Source organism: Sciurus carolinensis, chromosome X, assembly GCF_902686445.1.
Source record: "Sciurus carolinensis chromosome X, mSciCar1.2, whole genome shotgun sequence".
In the NCBI taxonomy this organism is placed as follows: domain Eukaryota; kingdom Metazoa; phylum Chordata; class Mammalia; order Rodentia; family Sciuridae; genus Sciurus; species Sciurus carolinensis.
Window position 1 is genome coordinate 100,836,958 of NC_062232.1, and position 13,164 is coordinate 100,850,121.

Here is a 13,164-nt window from a genome sequence, read left to right on the forward strand (position 1 = left end):
TATCCACTTCCAATGTCCAGTATTAAATCCCAGTAAAGTCCCCCATTTTTTTACCCACTTTGCTGAGGAGCTACTTATCTGCTTTCATGGTTTCTCATTGTGGAGCAGCCAGGAAAGCAGCTTCTCTACTCTGCCATCTTGAAACATAATCTCTTTGGCACTTGCTATAAAGGTAGAAGAGATGGAAGAAAATATTCATATTCTCCCCAAATTTCAGAGTAGGTAAGGGCCTTCAAATATTGAATCCAAATCCATTTTATCAAATGGGGAAACTAAGACCTGGAGCAGCTCAGTGACTTTCCCAAGGTGATACTATTTAATAAGGGATCTAGTACTAGAACTAGTAATATCTCTTGACATTTGATCTGAATTTGAGACAGACCTCCTTCCTGTACATACATATGCCTTTAAGTGGGCAACCTGACAGTAGAAAATTAATTAACTAGATAAGTAAATGGCATGAATTGAGGTCTCTGAATCTCAGAGCAGCCTCCCATCCTGATTGCTGATCAATCAGTCACATGCAATACCTTGTGTAAGACAGAAAAGTAGAGGCTGCCATCCCTGGTGACAGGGATTTCATAATATAGGTAGGAGAAAGGACTGCATGTTGCAAATGGTGGAAAAAAGTGCAACTCCTGACATTTCAGGCTGATCTGACACTAACAGTTAGGCTAGGTCATTCTCCAATAGGATGTAAACGATCTCATAGAGTTTTGATATCAGACAACATGTGACCATGATAAAAGAAGACAAATCAAAGTTACTTTATAATTCCACTTAGAAATAAAATAAGATAACGAAATACTAAACATATCCCGCTCTTGGCTAAAATGAGTACTTGCTACTTCTTTAGTAATTATAACTTTATCCTGGCTCTTGTCTCCTCTCCTTATAGTTAAGATTTATTGAATTACCAATTGAATTGTCCCCCACTTTCTGACACCATTTAGAGTAAATCCTCACTTCCTTCAAAACTTCCCCAGATCACCCAGCCTCTTATTGAGATACCATATGTTTCCCCATGGTATTCGTTCTCCCTGGATGCAGTAATAAACCCAACTTGTTCAACTACAGGTATGTTCCTAGTGATCTTTGGAAGACATCAACAATGTAAAACATTTCCCTCTCTACAGTGTGATATAGTGACACAGTCAAGTGAGTCAAGAGGCATCACAGTTGGTGAGATTTTCCTCGGTCAGGATTCCCAGAGGAGGGAGGACTTGGACTCAAAAGATGGGCAATGTGCACTGACTCAGGATGGCAGTAAGGGCAGACTTATCATCACATGGCCTTTGTTAAAATGTGCTTATAACCTGAAAAAAGTCTAACACTTGAGGTAGAGGAAAGAAGCAGTGTTTCCCCTGGTCACAAAACTGACCTAGGGGATTTGATGGAAATCTGGTGATGCCATGCATGGTGGTATACACCTGTAATCCCAACAAATTGGGAGGCTGAGGCAGGGGGATTGCAAATTCAAAGCCAGCCTCAGCAACTAAGTGAACCCCAAGCAGCAAGACCCCACCTCAAAATAAAAAAATAAAAAGGGCTGGATGTGTGGCTCAGTGGTTAAGGGTCCCTTAGTTCAATCCCCAGTATAGAAAGAACAAGGAAAGAAAGAAATCCAGTGGTAAGGAAGGTACCTGACAGGGCACCCTTATTTCCTAATATAGTGCTATGACCAGGGCTACTTCGACTTTTTCTTAGCAAAACCAAATACCACTAGGATAGTTTTTGTTGGTTTGATCTTTTTGTGGTACTGGGGATTAAACCCAAGGGCAATCTACCACTGAACTACATCCTGAGTCCCAGGATAGAATTTTATATTATATCTGAAACAAAAACCATACAGGTATTATTTTAATCAGCCTTGCTGTGACCAAATTATTCAATAAGAAAATCTTAGAGAGGAGGGCTGGGGTTGTAGCTCAGTGGTAGAGTGCTTGCCTAGCATGTGTGAGGCACTGGGTTTGATCCACAGCACCACATAAAAATAAATAAATGTGTCCACCTACAACTAAATAAACAAATAAATAAATAAAAAGACAATCTTAGAGGAGGAAAAGTTTATTTTGGTTCATGGTTTCAGAGACTCAGTCCATGATCGGCCAACTCCGCCACTCTGGGCTGGAGATGAGGCAGAACATCATGGCAAAAGGAAGAAAGCAGCTCAGAACATGGCAACCAGGAAGCAGAGAGAGAGCTTTGCTCACCAGGGATAAGATATAACCCCAAAGGCATGCCCCCAGTGACCTACTTCCTTCAGCCATACCCTACCAACCTATAGTTACCACCCAGTTAATCCATATCAGTGGATTAATCCAATTATTAGGTTAAAGCTCTCATAATTTAATCATTTCACCCCAACATTCTTGCATTGTCTCACAGAGTAACTTTTGGGGGACACCTCTTATTTGTCTTTAACAAGTACCTCTCCAGGTTATAAAGAGCTGAGCTATCCACTTGAGGCTATAGGACAAATGCTCCAGACCATAATCATCCCCTCATTTACTGAGCATGTACTGAGCACTGACTGTATGCCTGTAATTATCTTAGGGGCTTGGGCCTCCCAACATAATTCTCCCTATTCTTTAGCTTAAGATCCATGGCTTACTCTATGTAGTTCATGCTCCAGATGGAAAGACAGATGCTTGGATGACAAATGGAATAATAGAGATGAGCACAAGGTGATTTGAGACCTAAGGAGAGAGAATGATTAGCTAGGGTGCAGAGGATGGCAAGTAATTTGGGTTGGGAGCTAGGAAAGTGGTCAAGAGGCATTTCACCTGGGTCCTGAAACTAGAAGTCCAGCCAGCAGTAAAGATGGGGTGGAGGTCACTGCAGGTAAAGGAAGCAGCATGGACAGTGACAGAGGATTGTGTGTGTGTGTACTTGTACAGAGCAATGACACTATTAGAGCATTGGACAGAGTGGCAGATGGGACTTTAAAAATACCTGGGGTGCCAGGCATGGTGGCACACCTGTAATCCCAACAACTCAGGTGGCTGACGCAGGAGGATCACAATCTCAAGGCCTGGGCAACTTAGTGAGATCCTGGGTCAAAATAAAAATTAAAAAGGGCTGGGAGTGTTACTCAGTGGTGGAGCACCCCTGAGTTCCATTCTTAGTACTGTGTATAAATAATTTTTTAAAAAACAATAAATAAAACAGATGTGGCCATGTGATTCATTTAGGAGTTTGCTCTTTGTCTTGAAAAGTAGATCTTCTGACTCTCAAGCAACCATTGAGGTGATAGGGCAGAGTTACAATAGGGTGTGATGCATTTAAGAATAAGTAGTATGGTTTGAGTGTGTAGCTAAGTGCTAGAGCTCGTGACTAGCATGTGTGAGGCTGTGATTTTGATCCCTATCACTATACACAAAAGAACAAGTAGGGTGCCAGGTGAGGTGCACATGCCTATAATCCCAGCGGCTCAGGAGGCTGAGGCAGGAGGATTATGAGTTCAAACCCAGCCTCAGCAACTTAGTGAGGCCCTAAGCAACTCAGTGAGACCCCATCTCTTAAAAAAAAAAGAAAGAAAAAAAGAAAAAGTAGGGTAAAGAAAAGATCTATTAGAGTGGGCTGGGACTGTAGCTCAGTGGTAAAACACTTGCCTAGCATGTGTGAGGCAGTAGGTTCAATTCTTAGCACCACATAAAAATAAGTAAAAATTTTTCTAAATAGCTAACTGCTGCCCCTATTTGTGGAGTAATCCTTTTCTTCACCTGTGATGTGAGACTACTTGTTAGCACTATCTAGGAGGGTAGAATAGGTGGGAGAAGGAGAGGGATTTGTGTCTACCCTATTCTTTAGCAAATGCAGAAGCCCAGGCCCAGTGTAGGTAACTCTTTTCTTCAACATTATGCTAGTTTAATGGAGAAATTAGGTCTAGAACCAAGATTTCTGGTCTCCAATGTGAAGTTGAACAACCGTTTGTTGTCCCTCTAATTTAGTGATTGACATTGGTCAACTGTAAGGAATGGGCCTTGATTAACTGGGGCAGCTATTGTCTCCTCATTTTTATTATGTGGCAGTATGGCCTTGGTTATTGACTGTTTCAATATATGCTAATAACCATTTTGGGCAGGTACTGGGGAATGAATCCAGGAACAAGTTTTTCCATTGAATTATGTTCCCAGTCCCATTTATTCATTTATTTATTTGAGACAATTTCTTGCTAAATTGCTTAGGGTCTCACTATGTTGTCCAGGCTGGCCTCAAACTTTAAATCCTTTAGCCTCAGCCCCCTAAATTGCTAGATTGTGTGACCATTTTTTTTTAACCTTTATTTTATGTATTTATTTATTTACTTTTTTTAATGCGGTGCTGAGGATCAAACCCAGTGCCTCACACATGCTAGGCAAGTGCTCTACCACTAAGCCACAACCCCAGCCCGGAACATGTTTTTTAAGTGTGAAATCATCTGAATTTAATGGCTGTTTGGACAAACACAATATGCTTTCAGCCCACGTGTGACCACAGGTTGCTAGTTTTTGACCTTTTTTAAAAAGTACTTTTTGCATTGGCCTGGCAGTTACATTGTATTAGTCAGGGTTCTCTAGAGGAACAGAATCAACAGGAAGTATGATTTATACAAGGGGATTTATCAGATTGTCTTACATGACCAGAAGCTGGATAGTCCACATGGCTGTATGCAGGCTAGAGAGCTGGAAGAATCAGCAGCTGCGCAGTCCAAGAGGCAAAAGCCCCACAACAAGAGAGATCAACAGTACTACCCTAGTCCGAGATCAAGGCTTCTGGAAACTACCTGGAGAATCACTGGCAGAATCTGCTTTGGAAGAGTGAAGAAACAGGAGTCCTCATTTGATGGAGCAGCAATCAAGAACCCATTCAAAAAGAAATGAGGGCTGGGGAGATAGCTCAGTTGGTAGAGTGCTTACCTGGCAAGCACAAGGCCCTGGGTTCAATCCCCAGCACTGCAAAAAAAAAAAAAAAAAAAAAAAAAAGAAGAAGAAATGAACTTCCATCTGCATCTGTTTCCTTGTTCTTCCAACTTTTATTCTATCTGAGCCACCATCCTATTGGGTGGTGTTGCCCACACTTAGGGAGGGTCTCCAGTTCACTGGATGATGTTCCAATCATTCCTAGACACACCCTCATTGACACACACAGTGGCCTCTTTTTTTTCTGAACCTTTATTTATTTATTTATTTATTTTATTTTTATTTTTTTGTGGTTCTTGGGCTTGAACCCAGGGCCTTGTGCTACCAAGGCAAGTGCTCTACCAACTGAGTTATATCCCCAGCCCCTTATTTATTTTTTTCATTAACTTTTTCAGTGATAAATATTTTTAAATTTTTTTCATACTTGTATATAGGGTAATAATGTCTGTCTCTATCTACTGTCCTTCTCATAACCACCGGCCCCACCCTTCCCCCCACTCCTCTCTGTACAATCCAAAGTTCCTTCATTCTTCCTTACCCAACCCCCACTATGGATCAGCATCTGATATCAGAGAAAACATTCGGCCTTTGGTTTTTTGGGATTGGCTTATTTCACATAGTATAATATTCACCAGGTCCATCCATTTCCCTGCAAATGCCATAATCTCATTCTTCTTTAAGGCTGAGTAATATTCCATTGCGTATATGTACCACATTTTCCTTATTCATTCATCTATTGAAAGGCATTTAGGTTGGTTCCATAGTTTGGCTATTGTGAATTGAGCTGCTTTAAACATTGATTTGGTTTTGTCACTGTATTATGCTGATTGAAAACTCCTTTGGGTATAGACTGAGGAGTGGGATAGTTGGGCAAATGGTGGTTCCATTCCAAGTTTTCTGAGGACTCTCCATACTGCTTTCCAAAGTGGTTGCACCAATCAGCAGTTCCACCAATAATGAATAAGTGTACCTTTTTCCCCACACCCACAGGCCTCTTAATCATTGGCATCTCTTAATCCAATCAAGTTGACAGTTCAAATTAATAATTACATGCATCCCAACTTTTGTTTTAGTTATCTGAAACATGGTTCATCCAACTAATATCAGAGGAGGAAAATTTCCTTATTCCCTTTCCTTTCTTACCCTCTAATTAACTTGACCAAGCAACCTGGAATTAATTTTCCAGTAAGACACTACGTGAATTAGATGATCTGAATCAATGGTTTGTTTATGGTATCAGTGCCATTTCTGATATTTCCCTAATATTATTTACTTGAAATATAATCTAGGATTAGAATAATACATGGTAGGTTGCCCTTTATTATGATTCCTGGAGTGAAGAAAATCCATAAGTGTAAAAATCCATAATTGACTTGGGGAAATAATGGAGATTCAAGTGTGTTAGATTTAAAGGAAACTAGTGAAGTGATTGTATGCCAGTACCTCTTTCATTTAAACCTACTTTAACCCAGTGATGGCCCTGGTAACATTTCTTTTTTCATTCTTATCTAGGAAACTTTTTTTGGAGGTACCAGGGATTGAACTCGAGTTCTTACCCATCCTAGGTAAGTACTCTACTACTAAGTGCCCCCAACTCTCACCATCCTTATTCTTATATGTCATAAAAAATTTGAACCTTCTGACTTTCTGAATTACTGTAGGCAAACAAATGTGCTGTTCATGTTTAGAAAGTGGGCCCTTGGTGCATTGTGTAATTGGAAACCTATACCCATGGGAAGACTAAGAGACTATATAATATGGAGAATAAAAAGATCAAGCACTTAAGGGATAGTGTGATCTTGTCATGTGGGGTGGAAGAGAATGTTTTTGTATAACTATTCCTTTTGGATATTCAGCAAGGCCTTTCAGAAATGGTCCAGATGAAGAAGAAAACCCAATGCATTTCTCCCAACTCTGTTGGTATGTCCTTGCTTTAAGCTTTGAGAATTTCTCACCATGATTAACTGCATGGTTTCTGTTGTAAACTAAGGGGAGGATGGATTTTAGATGACAACTAGCACTCTCTGACATGGCCCTCAATTCAGGGGAAACCAGTATGGATTAGTGGTCAATACTATGAGCTCTAGAGTCAGACACCTTTGTTGAAATATTGGCTCTCTGCTGAGTACACTTGAGTGAGCCACATGTAAGCATCTCTGAAACTGTTCTTCAAATTGTAAATAATAACAGTATCTCTTTAATAGGATTATTGGTAGGATTTTACTAAGATAATCCATAGAAACTCTTAGCATTGTACCTGGCACACGGTAGTCACTTTATAAATGCTAAGCTGTCATCATCATTTCTTGGAGGGTGGGGAAGAGTAGATCAGGAATGGCATAGAGGAGACTGCATTTGAGTTGGGCCTTGTAAAATGGTCTGGGTTCTCCTAGGTGGTGACAGAAAGGAAAGAGAGCAACATGAAATGATACATTCAACATCTATTATTGAGTATCTACTATGTGGCCCAGCATTAATAATTTAGTGATTAGGGAGAAAGTTATGCAGCAAAGGACCCAAGTATCAGTTATGCCAGGTATTCACGCTCCTTATGGTTCTGACTCATACCATGTGGTACTTCCAATTCTGCTCCCACTCCTTTAGCATTCCTGTTAGGTAGTCATGCTGCCCTGTAAAACCCTTTCTTAAGTTACAATTTGATAATGGTTCATTCTTGAAAGAAGAGGCATTTGCAACTATTCCAACCCCTTTCCTTGTACATGCAGTTGTTTGAAAGTCTTTCGGTCTTTTCCCCGCTAATTTCCAGTCGTGAAATGTATTCCTATCTCTACATATGATTGCTATGAGTTTGGATTCAATGTTCTGACTAATCCTATCTTAGTACATTACTTCGTTGGTGTTAGTTCATCCAGTTAATGATTCTACTTCATTTCCTCAATTAAGTCATCAATTATTCCTTTCTGATTTTCTAATGGCTGCCTTAAGATTTACAAAATACATTTTAATTTGAGTTTAATTTAAAAATATTATGCCCCTTGCCTGGTGTGGTGGCATATGCCTGTAATCCCATCTACTTGGAAGGATGAAGCAGGGGACAGCAAATTCAATGCCAGCCTCAGTAACCTTAGTAAGACCCTAAGCAACTTAGCAAGACCCTATTTCAAAATAAAAACCAAAAAGGGCTAGTGATGTTGCTCAGTGGTAAAGCACCCTGGGTTAAATCTCCAGTACCAAAATGCATATATATAAAATGCCTTTTCACTTATACTGTAAGAGTCTTGCAACTATGCACTTTCATTTTTCTCTTTGTGCTGGGGATTGAACCCAGGGATGCTTTACCACTGATCTACATCCCCAGCCACCTTTTATTTTGAGACAGATTCCTGCTAAGTTGCCCATTTTAGTCCGAACTTGTGATCCTCTGCCTTGGCCTCCCCAGTTGCTAGGATTACAGGTGTACACCACCATGCCTGGCTTCATTTCCTTTCTCTTGACTTTGTGCTATTTTATCATGTATTCTACTCTTACATGTACTTTCAGCCTATAATTGTTACTATTTTGTGTTAGACCGTCATTTATTTTTTAAATAATTCAAAATAAGAAAAAAAGTCCTTTCATTTTTACCATTTAGTATGTCTTTGCATAGATCCAATTTTTGTTTAGTATCATAAAAAGAACTTTAACATTTCTTGTAGTGCCAGTTGTCTACAAGCGAATTCCTTCACCTTTTGAAAAGTCTGTTTCAACTTTCAACTTTATTTTGATGCATAGTATTTGGGATGGCTTTTTTTTTTGCCATTTCAATACTTTAAAAGCAATACTGCATTATTTTCTGGCTTGTGTATTTTCTGATGAGAAGTCTTCTGTATTCTTAAGTATATTTCTCTTTTTCTGCTTGGTTTTTTGGTATTTAGGATTGAAATCAGGGTCAACTCATAATAAGCATACACTCTACTGAACTACATTCCCCCTTTTGCTATCTATGTTTAATGTTTCCCTTCATCTTCCTTAACCTGGCTGCCTTCAATGTTTTCTCCTTATTTTTAGTTTCCAGCAGGTTGACTATGATGTGATAGGTTTTGTTTGTTATTTATGTTGCTTGAGGTGTATTTAGCTACTTGGATCTGACATTAATATTTTTGGAAAATTCATGGCCATTTTCTCTTCAAATATTTCTTCTGCCTTGTTCTTTCTCTTTGCTCCTTCTGGGACTTTAGTTGCAGACATGTTAACAGTTTGATATTGTACCACTGTTCTTATATGTGCCATTCTTGACAAACCTCTATTTCCTCTCTGTTTGGAGAATACATATTATTGGGTGTTGCATTGAATCCTCTTAAAAATATATTGAGAGTTATGCAGCCACATCAATGTTTATAGCAGCTCAACTCACAATAGCTAAACAATGGAACCAACCTAGGTGCCCTTCAACAAATGAATGGATAAAGAAAATGGGTATGTATATATATGTATAATGGAATATTACTCAGCTTTAAAGAAGAATGAAATTATGGCATTTGCCAGTAAATGGATGCAGTTGGAGAATATCATGCTAAGTGAAATAAGCCAAACCCCAAAAAACCAAAGGCCAAATGTTTACTCTGATGTGCAGATACTAATTCACAATGGGGGGGCATTAGGGAGGAATAGAGTTTCTTTATATCAGATAGAGGGGAGTGAAGGGAGGGGAAGGGGTACTGGGGTAGGAAGGATAGTAGAGTGAAACAGACATTATTATATCATATACATCTATAACTGCCTGACTGATGTCATCCTACAATATGTACAATCAGAAAAATGGGAAATTATACTCCATTTATGTATGATTTATCAAAATATATAAATGCATTCTACTGTCGTGTACAACTAATTAGAACAAATAAAAAAACTTAATTAAAAGAATAAAAGAACCTCAGAATCAACCAGGTGTAGTGGCACATGCCTATAATCCCAGTGGCTTGGGAGGCTGAGGCAGGAGGATCGCAAGTTCAAAATCAGCCTCAGGAACAGTGAGGTGCTAAGCAACTCAGTGAGACCCTGTTTCTAAATAGGGCCGGGGATGTGACTCAGTGGTCCAGTGATCCTGAGTTCAATCTCTGGTACCCCTCCCCCCACCAAAAAAAATAAAGAACCTCAGAATATGACCTTATTTGGACATAGGGTCTTTATAGAGGGAATAAAGTTCCAATCAGACCATTAAGGTAAATCCTAATCCAATATAACTGGTGCTTTATAAAACAGGGAAGTTTGAACAGAGACAAAAAGACCAAGCAAAGATGACGGCAGAGATTGAAATAATACATCTAAAAGCCAAGGAATGCCTAAGGTTGCTAGGAAGCCAATAGAAGCTTAGAGAAAGGCATGGAATAGATAAATGTTCCCTCACAGTTCTCACAGGGAACCAAGTCTGTTAGTTTTCAGACGTCTAGCCCCCAGAACTGTGATATAATACAGTTGTAGTTTAATCTAAACAATTTGTGGTGCTTAATTACAACATTCTTAGAAAACTAGACATTTTGGTCCAAATACAAGTTTGATTTTTTTTTCTCAGCTGCTTTCATTATGTTGATGTTTATTTTTTTACTTGACTCCTTTAAATTTCCATATCTTTATTAAAATTCCCTATCTGTTCATGCATGTTGTTTACCTTTTTCACTAGCACACTTAATATATTAGAACAATGTTAACACAATGAACTCTTTGGAATAACAAAATAATAATTATTTAAAGTTTGTGTATGATAGTTCTGATAGCTGGGCAATCAGTGTTGACTGGTTTATCTGTTAACAATGGGCAATTTTTGCTTTTCTATGTATCTCAATTTTTTGACAATACTGGACATAATATTTACCAGTAAATATTACCAAATATTTACCAAAATAAATATTATTTATACCCAGAAATGTGCTGCTCTTCATTGATCAGGCTATAATATGTGATTGAGTCAATATAGTCAGGAGTTAAAGTGGATTTAGATTTTGTCATTTTTATTTTTAAGGCATAGCAGTCTTCAAATTCTTTTTTTAATTTTTATTTGTTCTTTATAGATATACATGCCAGTAGAGCGCATTTTGACATATTATACATAGATGGACAAAAACTTATTCTAATTAGGATCCCAGTTTTGTGGTTGTACATGATGTGGAGTTACACTGGTCACGTATTCATATATGAACACAGGAAAGTTATGTCTGATTCATTCTACTGTCTTTCCTTTTCCCAACCCATCCCTTCCCTTCATTCTCCTTTGTCTAATCCTAAGTACTTCTATTCTCCACCCCTGCCCCCTGCCTATGTCTTAAAATTCTTACAGTACTAGGATGCTGTTATCTTTATTTATATGTGGTGCTGAGGATCGAACCCAGTGCCTCACATACTCTAGGCAAGCGCTCTACCACTGAGCTACAGCCCCAGTCCCAGGATGCTATAATCTTATACCTAGAGTGGTGGCTGGGTGACCAGATGGATTTCCTTAGTGTTCTAGTTCTTGCATAGGTTAAGTCATTCCTGGCTGCCTGCATAATATTTCTGTCCACATTCTTGCCTTTCCCATAGTAATAGACTACCATTGTATATTACTCATTACTAGACAAATCGTGTGAGTATTGAGGGTGGTTCTCTATTGTTCTGATCCAGTCTAGTCTTAAGACTTTTAGAACATCCCATTTACAGCTTTTGTAGCAACTTCAACTCGAGTCTGTGAAATCTGTGGAAAAAACTCAGTGCAGAATTCAGAGCCCTTCTTTCCCTTCTATTCCAGTGCCCACCTCCTGAATTCTAGTTATTTAGCCTCTTGTACCTATAGGAGCAGGAGCAGTCATGTCTTCTGAAAACATGTTCCTTTTGTGTGTGTCTGTGTGTGCATGTGTGTGTGCGTGCATGAGTAACTTGGGATTGAACCCAGAGCTTTATGTATGATGGGTAAGCACACTACTACTGAGCTACATCCCCAGTCCTGGAAGTATTGTATGTGTGTGTGTGTGTGTGTTGGGGATTGAATACAGGGATTGATTACCACTGATCTACATCTTCAGCCCTCTTTTAATTTTGAGACAGGACCTCACTAAGTTGCTGAGGCTGGCCTCAAACATGTGATCCTCCTGCCTCAGCCTCCCAAGTTACTGGAACTACAGGCATGTGCCTGTATGTATGTATATTCTTGAATCAGGAAAGGCATCCTGGAAATAGTTTTGCTTGAGCTGGTGTCTGAAAAGTGGGCAAGACTTCCATTAATAGAAATGATGGAACAGGGGCTCCAGAGAGCATGACTAAGAACAAATTAAGTCACCATTGGAAGAGATATGGCATGCCCTTCTAGCAGAAAAAGTGCTTAGAGAATGTGATGTAGGTGACCACAAAATCCTCTGACTGATGCAGTAATGGAATTATGCCATTTTACTTAGGACTGTATTTGTATCCCATACTGGCAAATTAGACTGTGTTTATAATCTAAGCATAGTGTTTGGAGAGATGAACCTATTGTATCACCTTTTAACAAACCTGAAGTGCCCCAGAGGAATATTCCCATATTCCAGTGGAATAATAATCCTGGTTAAAATAGTCATAAGAACCATGCATTTAGTCATAAAATTTTGTGAAACAAGTTATTTGTCCTATTTGTTTTGTCATAGTACATAAAAGTGTTTCTCTGATGTAGAAACCCAAGACCAAGAAATTATGAGCATCCAATTCACAATAGTTAATCTGTGGAACCAACCTAGGTGTCCTTTAACGGATGAATGGATAAACAAAATGTGGTATATATACACAATGGAATACTATGTAGCCATAAAGAAGAAAGAAATTATGGCATTTGCTGCATGCCATTATGCCATGCACTGGAGAATATCATGCTAAATGAAATAAGCCAAACCCGATAAACCAAAGGCTGAATGTTCTCTCTGATTTGTGGATACTAACACACAGTAAGTGGGGAGAAGGGAAGGAATAGTAGTTCATTAGATTAGTTAAAAGGGGATGAAGAGAAGGGAGAGGCCATGGGAATAAGAGACAGTGGAATGAGTCTGACATAACTTTCCTATGTTCATACATGAATACACCACAGTGAATCTCCACGTCATGTTCAACCATAAGAATGGGATCCTAATTAGGATAAGTTATACTCCATGTATATATAATATGTCAAAGTATAATCTGCTGTCATGTATATCTAAAAAAACAAATAAAAAATAGAAATTATGAGCATCAAATTGTAGAGAGAGTAACCTGTACAGTATCACATTTGGGGTCTGTCCTTCTCCATGACACCTGCACCCACTGCCTATGTCTATTGGTAAGA